Here is a 13,633-nt window from a genome sequence, read left to right on the forward strand (position 1 = left end):
CTAAAACGTTCAATCGCACCATACATGTTTATTCTGTATTCTTGTGTCAATCTTTGCCTAAGGCAAGGCAGCTTTATTTGTATAGCACATTTTGGCAACAGGGCAATTCAAAGTGCTTTACATAAAACATTAAAGAGCAGTTAAAAACGATTATAAAATTAAAAACAGATAAAGTACAAGAATAAAATTTACAGTGCAGTATAAGAAATTAACAATTATTTAATGCTCAATCGCACCTCATCATACATGTTTATTCTGTATTCTTCTGTCAATCTTTGCCTAAAGACATCTGTCACCCTCCCATTTAAAACTAAAAAGGATTTGTCTGATATGTACCCTATTCATATTATTGCTTTAAAGGAAAAGTTCGACATTTTGGGAAATACGCTTATTTTCCTTCTTGCCGAGAGTTAGATGTCCGTACTGTAAATATGAAGCTACAGCCAATTAGCTTAACTTAGCACAAAGATTGGCACCGGAGAAACCGCTAGCCTGGCTCTGTCTGAAGGCAAAAAATGTATTAGCTCACTAATTAATTTATATCCAATTTGTTTATTCTGTACAAAAACCCAAAAGTAAATTTAACAAGTTGTGTTGCCAGTGGTCAGATTTTTTTGCCTTCGGACAGAGCCAGGCTAGCTGTTTTCACGTTTATTGATGCTAAGCTTAGCTAATATGCTGGTTATAGCTTCATATTTACTGTACAGACATGTATTGATGTTTTTATCTAACTCTGCAAGAAAAACGACGAGAGTATTTCCCAAAACGTCAAACTATTCATTTATTGATAAAATGAAGGGAAAAGGCTTGACTTTAGGCTAAGTCTTAAACTATAGCAGAATTATACCTCACATATTACTTACAAAAGGAAGGTTAACCTTGCACTTCTCAATAGTGTACATTATTTTTTCAACAACATCAGTACATATTCACACGCTTGGGAATAATAAGCCAAAAAAAAACATCTGCTCTACGTGCCTCTGCAAAATGCCCAAAAAAATGTAATGTTTTAAATTTTAAACTCTGCCCACAAGCCACCATGTGCAGCAACCACGCAGAACCACAGGTTCAGCAGAAGGTAGAAGCAAAGACATTTTCATTCCACTTAGAGCCATCTACCCTAATGTCTGAATCCTCCACCCTCAGCCCATTAAGGCAAGTCATAATGATGATCAATACGGTAGTAGCATTGTGCACAACAAAACCATCTATCAAGAGAGGTAAGCCTATAAAAATATTGGTCAACCAATATTGACCGTGGCTCAAACAATACATCAAGCTGTGAAAGCTCTATTGCTGTTCACCTTTTTCTTCTTTATGTGTCTTTTTCTGATGGTTTTTTCTCCATTGCGTCTCTCCCCACAGCAGGGAATGGAAAGTCATAATCATCTAAACACATTCTTGTTCCACCTTTAACAGACTAGTAACAGACAGTGCATTCACCACGCACAGAACTTGACTGCACTGTTCCCTAACAATGGCTTCGTTAATATATTGATATAAGAAACATGATGGTTGGGTTGATATATGGAACACATTTAAATGTTAAACTATCAGGGTTTGCAGCCATGGTGAAATAGTTTGTACTTCATATACAGCTACTGTATTGTCAAACTCACACTCTGGCTTCTGTGATGAATAACTGCAGGCATGGACCAAAAGGAAAATATTTGCACCATGGCACAGATGCCATTCCCTCTGCTCTTACTCATTATCCAGCACAATGTCAAAGTACCCCCAGTTCACTGAGAGGGAACATTCCTTCACATTGCCATCTATGGGCATTACAAATAAACAGTCACACCAAATCATGAAAGACTTCCACTTGCCATGTAAGGACACGATTAATTTCCTCCTCTGTCCACATCAATGCAGTAACAATGCCTTATATCTGATCACCATAATAACAATAAATGTCCACAAGACAAGAGGAAGAATACGCATCACACGCTACATAATGCTTCACTTTCAGAGGATTCAAAATATGAAAACAAATATTTTTTCTGTGTTTTTAAATTGACTTTACAGATTTGCTTGAGAAGCCACGCAGCCTTTTTGGAGGAGAGCAATCTGAGGAGTGCAGCGCGCAGAGGGGTTGGGCAGGGATGCTGAGCTGGCCAGCAGGGGAACAGCAGCACTTGTTTGCCAAACTTGCATTTAAACATAAGCACATCTAAGACGAGCTTGGAATGATATTCTGAATATAATATATATCCGCTTTGAAGACAAGCAAGTAATCATTAATATTCTGCTGTGTCTGCAACTTCAAAGTGTAGCGTTGTGCGCCTAAAAGCGTTGCAAAATAAAGCTGCTGGGAATCGGTTCAGAGAGTAGAAGACCAGATACTTTGCTGTGACACCATATTTACAAAACTTTCAATTTGTTGTCTTATTTTCACCTACCTCATAACATTCAATGGAGCACGGGTCAAAAGCAGTACAGGTAGATGGGAAAAATTTCAATCCAGTCAAACTTGTCACGGGTCCATGTGTGGCACCGCAGCAGTACGGCAGTCCAATCTAGTCACATCTGAAACGCTAACGTCTTAGCTAAAGAGGCTCGCCTTCTACCGTCACCGAACCTGGGGTTGGACGGCGATGTGAGGAGCACCGCGGGATCTCCAGGGCGCACGAATAATCACTGCGTCAGGATTGGCCAGAGCGGCTGTGACGTGCCGGCAGGTGGCACACCCGGCAAATAAAAAAGTCCAGATTCATTCATAGATAATAGCTCTGGGAAACTGTAGCAGCTCAGCACTCACAGTGGCAGATAAACGCGACAACCTCGATGGGAGTCATACAAGATCAAAATGGTCAGGGTCCTCCTTATTCCGTATATGTCTCTCTGCAAACTCTGCGAGTCTATTCTATTTCCGTTTTAATAATGGGACAGTGTCACCACCCAAAGCTTCAAGCTGTTTCATTTGGCACAAAATACTGAGCTACTTAATTTGGCACAAGTCCAAATTACACGTTTTCTAAATTATTTTTAGCCTTTCTTACTTATGGGGCAAAAACACTCTCAGATCAGCAGAATGCAAGTGAAGATGAAGTCTAAATATGGAGACTACTGCAGACACTTACACCTAAATAAAATCAGAGCTAAAAAAAAAAAAAATCATGATTTCACTTGGTTATTTCACCCAATGTGGAGAAAAAACAAAGCAAGTGGAAACTAAGTGTGTTTTGACACGTTTTGTGTGAGTGTAATTCAAGGAACCACATCAATTATTTTAATATTTTTTTGTATAAACACAAATAAGGAGTGAGTGGTAATCCTTGGAGGAATGTGTAAACCAATTACGGCTAGCTGCAGGGACTCGTGGAATGGAGCCTCAGAGCTTCCTGCTCAGACTCACTGCAGACCCTCGGACCACATTTCCTGTTCCCAGTGCACAGGCAATATTTCTATGAACATACAGAACGGTTAGAGACATGAATATGATATCATGCCGTCCAACATTTACAGTGCTCTCGTCATCGTAATGTTTAGGCTATTTGACACTGTGTCTGTGTGTACTTTACCATCAGTGGCTTGTATGCATCATTCCATCTGGATGCTGGTGTATATGAGAGTGGGTGAGTGAGTGAGTGAGTGAGCGTGCGTGCGTGCGTGCGTGCGTGTAGGCTTACATTATATTTTAACTGTTGTAAGTAGATGAGAAGGATGACTTATACACTTCCTGATCTGGTTGGTTAACTTTAGCGTTTATGTTGGGTGTACTGTATACTCTCTCTCTCTCTCTCTCTCTCTCTCTCTCTCTCTCTCTCTCTCTCTCTCTCCTCATGGATATTTGCCAATCTGCATTTATTTAAAGAATCTAACATACTTTGCAGAGATGTAGAAGTAGAAAAGCAAGAGACAAATAAATCCAGGTAGAATGAGGCAAATATTGACATAAAAGCCAATTTTCAATGTTGACTATGCCCAGGCTGATAGAGCAAACATTGCTCTATGAAGGCTACAAATGAAGGCTGCAAATGACATCTGGGACACTGGGGATAACCACCAGCACTGATCAGTGCATTATATAATAGCATGCAAATAGAGAAATACGTAATGAAATAAAGTATCACACTTCCAAGTAAGACACAGTTAGTGTGTCAAGATTTATTTTTCACATCATAAATAATAAGATGGTAAAGGGAACTCAGTCAGTGGTTCTAGTGCAGCACACCTGCTATGTGGGTCTCGATAAGCACACGCTCCAAGCTGAGCCTCAACATTCACCTTCCTGCAATTTCACACTTTCTGATTCCTCAAGAACTGCATGGCCACACTGATAACCAAGTCACAGTAGCTCACTGGTTTACTGGTACACAGTTTTCACTTCATAATGGCCTCTTCCATCTGACTCCCACTCTCGAGAGTGTCAAGCAAAACACCGGATTACAAAGCAATAACGTGGAAACATTTAAATGTCTCTGCTTTTGTGCTGAAGAATTCAAGGTTCTATAGACAATAAGCACCAAAGTTCAATTCTAACAAAAATATTATGTGCTTCTCCTATAATAATTTCATCTACAGGAAATAAAACTTGGTGAAATTGAGAAAAGTGCTATGCCCACAAGGTGTACCACAAGGCAAGAGGTGTTGGAAACTGCAAGAGGAACATGCAGTCACAGAAAATGAAATGTCAGTGGTAGTGACTGCACACATATAATCAGGGATCTCAAAGGCTACCGCAAAGACTTGTGGCTTATTCTTTCTAAAATAAAAATCTATATTGGAATAGAGTTGGAACGATTAGTTGTTCAATAGAAAATTAATCTGCAACTATTTTGATAGTTAAATAATCGTTTTAATAATTTTTTAAGCAAAAATGCCAATTATTTGATGGTTTCCTTTGTAGACCTAATACATGATCGTAAACTGAATATATTGGAATTTTGGACTGTTGATCCGTTGACATTTTTTAGGGACAAAAGGAATAATCAATTACATAAGAAAGAAATCGGCATATTAATCAATAATGAAAATATTGTTTAGTTGCAGTCTAGTCCCGCTTTGCCAGACCTTCCTCTACATCGCATGAAAAATCAATGTGAATGATAACAGAATGGTTTCAGAAATGTAATATTCCCCTGTGGACTTCTTGTTGGTGCCTGAGTGACAGCATTTGATGAGGAAGATACCAAAGTAAGTCAGTTTGACCCGACAAAAACCCAAAGCCTTAAAATCCACTAGATAGGCTCCATTTCATTTCATTTTTGGTCATTTGAGAAAGAAAATTTTCACGGCATGAAAACATAATGCATCACTGCTTCAAACCATGAAATGTTTAAAGGAACCACAGCTGGGGTTATTCAGGGTTATACTTTTAGAGAAAATATTGCCTGCCTGATCCTACATTTCTGATTTCATAGCGTGAGTAATTTCCACCCACGATTACAGCTCAGACATACTGTTAGAAAGCTTTAAGCCCTCAATTTGGCAAATATTCCTGGAAAAACATATCTGCGCTGATTAACAAATTACTATCACTTAGAACTAAATATCAAATGTTTTACATGACTATAATTGTAATATGCACACAAGCATCATGTACAGAGAGGAAAATTAATGTATTCTCATATTTGGTTGGGTGCTGGTGCCGATGACATATTGAATTCCACCAGTCTTTGATTTTCTGGAGGGCTTTTTCAATTTAGAAATAATGTATTTTTTCTTCTGAAAAATAATTAGAAGCTAACACCCTCAGGGTGATTTCTGTGTGTGTGTGTGTGTGTGTGTGTGTGTGTGTGTGTGTGTGTGTGTGTGTGTGTGTGTGTGTGTGTGTGTGTGTGTGTGTGTGTGTGTGTGGTCTGTTTCTGTGTGTATGTGACTGCGTCCGTGTCCTTCCTTGACATATACAATGAGATAATAGCATCTGAAAACCAATGTTTCAAGTAGTCCCCCAGTTCTACATTGCTTTCTTATCATTTCTCTTTTCTACTTTCATTCAAACAGTTTTTTTTGTTACCTCAAGCATACATATTTAGTCCAGTATTTTCCCTTTTATAGGCATCTCTTCATTCCTCTCTTCACATGAATAAAAAATCTAAATCCTCTCACTATGTCCAAAGACTGCATTTTCATAGACATTTTAGCACTGACCTTGATCACAGCCTGACTTGTCATCCCCACTGTCATCCTTGTCCTTTAGCAAGTTGTTAGGAGAATATACAAGTAGGCCCAGGACTTATTTGCCATACGGCCTGTCAGCAAGATCCTCATTCCTTCATTCTGAAACCTCTTCAAAGTTAAGTTTGCTACAAAAAATATCTGGCTGCATATTTCTCTAGCGCACTACGCATGCTTTGAAACTCCTCATCCAAACTCAGACAAGCAGAAATCACTGGAAACACAACTAGTGATTGCAGTGCGTCAACATGTTCCAAGTCTGGCTTGGATTTGAGTATTGATGTTTCATCTATGGGGAAAACATAGGGAGGGCAATCAGTCAGTAATTGCTCAGAGGTCAACAGCCTGTGGTTAGAGATTGTGCCATGTTGTGACAAAGAGTCATCACAATCAAAAAGTATAAAAACAAAGTGCTTCTTTCAGACTGGAGAGAGGACACGTGCTGTAAATCAACAGCTCTGGTTCAGTAGTAGGTTAGTTAAGGTTCTAATTGAAACAAAGGACAGAGACACCACTTTCATTTGGATTTAGAAAATTATGAAGAGAGAAATGGTGATAGAAAATATGAGAGAAATGATGCAAACTCACATGGTACATACTGTATGTATCTTACATTGATAAAGATTTTCCATGAGAAATTCTTAGTCTTTTTTAAAACAATGGTTCCTTGAGTTCAAGAGTAGACTCAAAGAATTTCTAATAAGGGAAGAAGTTCCACTCTCTCGTTACTTCCGGCTTCTGAACTGGTTGCAGTTCCACCAGAGTTCTGTATAGGGGGCGCTCACAGGCCAGTGCAGAATGAATGGGACTCTATGGAGCTATACCCCTCAAAATCCACTTTTCTCAGGATATAACTTTTTGTCTAGTAATTTGAATGTTGCATTCGAAAGGGGAGGCTAAGAAAATACACACTGCTGGGTGTTAGATTTGGCTTTTTTGTTCTAAAAAGCCTTTTAAAATGTCAATAATGTCATACACATATACGGCCAGAGATACTGCTTTACAGCAAGCTCTGAGTCGCTTCCTTTGTTCTCTTGGAGCATCGACAACACAGCTGACAGGTTAGGATCTCCCTGTCAATACACGTGCTAGAAAGAGGTTTGCTAATGTTTTAAAGACCACGCCGAAATATTCACTCTGACATTCTGGTTCTGCTTTGGACGCCGTCAAGCGGGATCTCCGATCGTAATCAGTCCTTCACTGACCAATCAGCATTCATTAGCAGAATGCTAGCGTGTTATGGGCAACAACGACTCAACCTGTAAGAAATCGAAAGGACACAAGTACTCGTTCATTCAACTTTTGACCTATAATCCATGTTGAACTTACAAAAACTATAATCAAATCTGAGATTTCTCAACGACAATCAGGCGAAAGAGACAAATTTAGCCGTCTAGCTCCATAGAGTCCCCTTCATTTAGCACTGGACTGTGATCACCCCCAGTGGAACTCTGGTGGAACTGCAACCAAATTCGGTACAATGGGGCTGAATAGGGAGTGGAACGGCTTTCCGTAGACGGGCTTTGGTAGACTGAAAAGCAGCTAGCTAGTTAGTAGTTGGATGCAAATTCTGTCTTTAAAACAAGAATCCTATAAAAGGGGTTATAAATACGAACTTGATGGCTACATTCATTATATCAAGCTACAAGGCTGAGGCCTGTTTGGCTCCTAAATTTTCTAATTTGAAATAGTATTTTTGCAATGCATACATCTCGTTTTTGTTTGTTTGTTTACTTCCTCTTACACACCCGGCTTTCAATGAAATACACATCCCCTTTTTATTAAAGGTGTACCTCACCTATTTAGTATTGCATTTCCATTAAGTTAGGCGGTTAGTGGGAGGCAGATTTAAAAAAAAGAATACGCAGAAATTGAGATATCCTGACTTTTAGTCCTCAAACCCCTGGATCCTTCACTTCTTACAACGTAACTTGATAGATTTTCCCTAGCTGGCAAACACCCACATTTCTCCACACCTCCAGTTTGTATCACAGGCCTGTAGTCTCAGGAGAAATCAGAAATCCCTATGATATCATCAGGGCTGCTAGGACTGACGCTATTAAATAACTGTTTTCAAAGTCTGAGTATTACTTCTTATGACAGGGAAACTGATGTCCATGTTCATGTGTGAAATCAGTAGAGTTCACCTTTACCAAACGTTTGTTTGTTGAATTTCCACTTCCTGTCATCAGTCTGACTCATGGCCTTACATAATATCACCCTGATCCACAGCCACACAGATCATTTTAAGTCTCTTAATAGCCACATGCTTTCATTGTCAGACCCAAGGTGAAGAAGATGTCACCCCAGATTTATTGTGATGCATGTTACACAGTGTCCTTCATACAATCTCACGTTATTCTCAATGCTATCAGATGAAATTAAAATGACTTCTAAAGCGAACTGAGAGGCAACATACAAAACAGAGTCTTCAAGTTGACAAACACAATCCGTCACCCCAGACTTCCTTGTTTCGCACTGTTTCTCCAGGTCCCATCTGTCACCAGTCAGCAGCTATTCAGTCAGAACAAAAGTCAGATTATTGAGGGTTTTAATTATGTTGAAGGCTTAAGCTAATTAATTATCACTATCAGTGGTATGGAACATCCCTTTAGATAAAGAAACCAAATCTAATTATCTTTTGACCTCTCTCTCTCTCTCTACCCTCTGCAAGTTTACAGTCAACACACGACATGCATTAACTTGAAAGTGAGACATTAATATTGTGCAAAATTTTCACTGCAGAATTCCACAGAAAAATTGTGTTCTCTGGCATTCATTGTCTCGCAAACACACAGGGGAAATAGACTGAAGCTTTTCCATGCTTGAGATAACTTACCAGCATGGCTCAGAGCTTTGACAGACCCAGTTGAACTAATTCCTCCCCGAGTCACAAAAACAGGGCTTTCCCCACAACCAACAACACAATGCATAAATCACTTATTTGTATCCGTATGCCATGGACCAACCACTTGCTCACCATACGCGGCTTTGTCTCGCCTCCCTTAATCCCAGCTCCACTCCTTTCCTAATGATTTCCAAACACGCACCTGGTTAGTCAAATGCTGATCTTCCAATATTCATAAAACAAAGAAACCCGACAGGGGTTTTACTGGATACAGTTTAAAACTCATGGGGCGCGTGTGTGCGACTGTGATAAGGAATGAGTGTAACAGTGAGAAAACAACGATAGAAAAACAACAAATGGAAGGATGGATAGTAACGGAGTAAAATTTCTGAGTTTTGAACCCTTATATGTACTGGATAATAGTTGAACCTCAAAGGCCAAAATGAGGGTGTTCATCCTTTTTGTCTCCCAAGCAGATTCTTGGCTCGGTTACTGAATTAAACATCCAGACGTCCAGATGTAAAAATACCAAAGAGATCAAAGGGATGGGAGAAATAATCAAGATAAGCAAAGGCAAATAAAGGGATGCAATGTAATAACAAATTACTATGTGAGTGTGTGTGCTACTGCACACATACAGCACAGGTCTTTCTGCATGTCTACCTTTAAGCACCCAAAATTTACTCCGTTTATCTTTTTGCACTTATACAATCAGGTTAAGTGCTGATAAATATCCTCCTCCTCCTCAGCCTTCTGAAGAAAGACCACATCTGCTCTTGGTTGTTAAACTCATATTAGCTCTTCATGCAGGACTAATCAGAGCCATCCCAGCCAGGCTTATGGGATAATGCTGGATAATACTATTTTGATGGACTGGGAAACAGTTCATCATGTCTCATTACCTCATGATGAGACATCCACAGACACGGTGATATCTGCACTTTGCTATAGAAAACCAAAATCTACAAGAGGTTAGAGGTCATACTTGTAACACAAATACACTCGAGTACATGACACGACTGTTGCAGCATACCTTTTGTTATTGCACAGGTCATGAACATGTTCAAAATCCATTTAGGACTAAACTGTGTTGTTTTAGGAACAAGACTAACTGGGTATCTACATTAAAAGTGAGACTTCAGCCACGCTCGAGCACTACTGCAGCGTTCGGTCCATTCACTCCAAGCTGACTCTGACATCAATTCAGCCATCTCTGTAGTCAGACAGACAGACAGCACCAATTTAAAAATAGTTTTCAAGTAGTTTCCATGAAGTATAAAGGAACAGAAATAGCATTGTTATTATTTATTGATTCACTGATTTGATGTCTGTCTACAGGTAAAAACAAATATAATAATAATGAATTAATAATAATAATTTATACTTTATTAATCCCGCAAGGGGAAATTAAAATGTTTCATTCTGTTGGTATTACACACAGGCCTGAATTACACACACATGCTCAGTACCTATACATGCACTAATGGAGAGATGTCAGAGTGAGGGGGATGCCCATGGGAAGGTGCACCAAGCAGTTGGGGACGCTGTACCTTGCTCAAGAACACCTTCGTAGTGCCCAGGAGGTGAACTGGCACCTCTCCAACTACCAGTCCACCACCATACTTTGGTCCATATGGGGACTTGAACCAGCAACCCTCTGGTTCTCGACCCAACTCCCTACTGACTGAGCTACTGCCACCCAAAAAAGAAAGCTCAGTGACACTGGGAGAACTAAAAAAGAATAAACTTTGGTATTGGTGTTTTCTACCGCTCCAGAAAATGCTTCTCTTTTACTGTTAGAAAGAAACTTGTGCAACAACTTATTTTACTAATTATGGATTATGCTGATGTTGTATATCAGGTTGCACCCCAGCACTAATCTTCTCCCTCTCAATGCTGTTTACAATAGAATCTGTAGATTTGATCTTGGATGTCCTTTCACAACTCATTGTATTATGTACAAAAAACTTGCTTTACCATTACGCTCAATAAGAAGACAGCAGCATTGTTTACAGTTTATTTATAAATGTATACATTTCATGTTACCCTTTTCCTCTAACTACCACTTGAGACACTCTACACAGATTTTTGCTGTATCTTCCTCTACAGCTAAGAAAGCCTTTAGGTTTAAAGCCCCCTCAGATTGGAATAATCTGTAAACATTCAATCCATTTTATCCCTCCACTTTGAAAATGCCCTGTCTTCTTATTACAGTACCAACTGTACCTGTCCATAACACCTCTACATCACCATGATAACACTGTAACCACCACTTCCAATATTATTACTAATATACAATTTCATTCTTGCTCTGCCTCAAACTCGAATATGATTGCCTGATTATGATGCTTTTTTTCTGTCATTGTTTGTTTGGGACTGTTGTTGTTTTGTTAACTGTTGTGTCTAATTGTGATTGTACTGTATATTTATGTTGCTAAAGACCCCCTCGAAAACGAGATAATACATCTCGAGGGGTTATTTCTAATAAAGAATTTCCAGAGAGAGAGAGAGAGAGAGAGAGAGAGAGAGATAATTGATCAATCATTACAGATACTGTTAATGAAATGATGAAAAATGTATGCATCTTGTACAGTATCACGGTGAAAATGACTCTGGCAGAAATAGCTCATAGCTGAGCATTCTATTCCAGTTACCCATGACAGGCAACCTAACACAATAAACATATACACGATTTCAGGTTATTAAAAAATGACAGGCTGTTAATCATATCCCTCTGGATGATAAACAGAGAGAGGTGATTGAAAGAAAAATAGAGAGGAAAAGGAAAAACAAAAGAGAATGTAAGTTATTCTCACTCTACAATATACACACTCTTTTTTTTACCCTCTTATAAGAAAAGGTTAAAGTCAGCGTAGATGACACTTTCACTTTATTTCTCACCAATGTAGAGAAAATCAGAAATTCAACTTCTGTGTTTACACGTTTGAACACTGGAAAGGCCAGGAGGTGTCTCTTTCCCCTTATATCTCAAAATGAATTTCTAGCTTTAGGGACCGTTTGTATTGTAGTATTTATGGAATGGACCACCGGAGGAAAATAGGGGAGGGTCATGTCTTTTTATTTTTTGTTGAGGGGAGGGTCATCCAACATTTTTTAGTCTGGGCGGGGGGGGTCACCCAACTTTTTTATTCATGAAAAGAGCAAAATTTCAAAGTGGCTTGTTTGGTGCATATTTATCCATGTAGCTCTCAGTCTCTGCCCCCTAGCAGATGGGTCTGACCGCATACGCGGAGTTTGCTGGGGGGGCAGGAGGAGCACTGCCCCCCTGGTGGCTCAGACAGGTAATTGCATTGTTTAAAAAATGAGTGGAATAATTACATCTGGCATGACCAGATATTTTATAAATATCTTAAATAACACAAAACAACTAAATGGTGGTAGGTAATACATCTGATTTCATATACTGCTTTAGTAAAAAAATATTACCTGGCTGACGATGGGAGCAGCAGGACGCAAAAAACGAAAGTTACTGTTGCACTAGTCTGGACATCTTGCTGTACCAACCTTGCAATAAAGGTTTCCTAAATGCCATGTATATAAATGTGATGTCAGCTTATTAATTGATTGCGGGTTTTGTGTAGATTTGGACTTTTATATGTTTATTCCACTTTGTTTAAACGGCGAAGTGGAGAGCCTCGTTCACCTGTTTGGAGCTGGCTGGTGAATGTGATGCTCGTTTTTGTGGATCTACTGATTGCTGTGGATTACTTTTTTCCCCTGTGTCATTGGATTACGGCAAAATACGGATCTTTTTTCTCAACGTGTCTTAACGTTTTATAGTGTGACTGCGCTTCATTTCTGCGTTTGGAGAGGCATCTCAACAGACTGTAGGTCCAACACTGATTGTTCACTGTTACATTTTAGTTGAATTTAAGCGTCTGTCTATTGCGTTCCAAAACAGCTGTGCCACGATTGGATTGTATAATGTCGAATTGTTAAATTGTTACAATGTAACTTAAAATCTGCTTTAAAAATAAACATATGTGTTTTGGAATATAGCCTAATGTTCAGCTTTGGCAGCTTTACCTATGTGCTAAAATATACAATGACGAAGCCTAGTGACAAGTCCATAGCAACCAGTGTTGAATTGGTTATATCCCAGTGTCCTTTGCTGAATGGTCTCAATGTTTTATTGTTTTATTTCATGTGAATACTAGTTTACTAGAGGAGTAACTTAGTATTTGAAGTAATGCAGTAATGCATGAAGTGTGCATTTAGTTTCAATGCTTATTGTGTTTCCACAACGTTAGTGAGTAAATCTACTGAAATGGCCACCACACCATAACAGAGGAGTGGGATGTATAAGATGAGAATGCAGAGGTTAACTCCTGTATGTCAGGGCTGTAAAAATCAAATGGTATCTGTACTTCTTTGCTAAGTGCAAAATTGCATGCAAGGGGAGGGTCATGCCTCTTTTTCAAATCATTTTGGAGGTTCATAGGAAAATTATTACTGACGAGGGGAGGGTCAAGTCTTTTTAGGTTAGAGGCCACAAAACTCCTCCGGTGGCCCCTTAATTAAATAAGGAACAGTCCCTTAGTGGAAAATGTTACCACATGGTTATCGATCAAATAATCCCCTAAACAGCATCCAGGTCTTGGTTTCCACCAAGACCTGGGTCTTGGGTGCAGCTGTCGCTAG

General features: G+C 39.2%; 1 protein-coding gene across 1 annotated transcript in view; it reads right to left on the reverse strand.

Moving 5' to 3' along the window:
* The window catches only part of chrm3a (cholinergic receptor, muscarinic 3a), an 89,182-nt gene extending 86,601 nt beyond the window's left edge, over positions 1 to 2,581 (reverse strand). The window contains exon 1 of the mRNA XM_078273785.1: positions 2,403 to 2,581. The gene's annotated coding sequence lies outside the window, so the exon portion shown is untranslated. The remainder of the gene's footprint in view (positions 1 to 2,402) is intronic.
* Between the last annotated feature and the right edge of the window lie 11,052 nt (positions 2,582 to 13,633).

This window comes from Sander vitreus, chromosome 17 (assembly GCF_031162955.1).
Source record: "Sander vitreus isolate 19-12246 chromosome 17, sanVit1, whole genome shotgun sequence".
In the NCBI taxonomy this organism is placed as follows: Eukaryota; Metazoa; Chordata; class Actinopteri; order Perciformes; family Percidae; genus Sander; species Sander vitreus.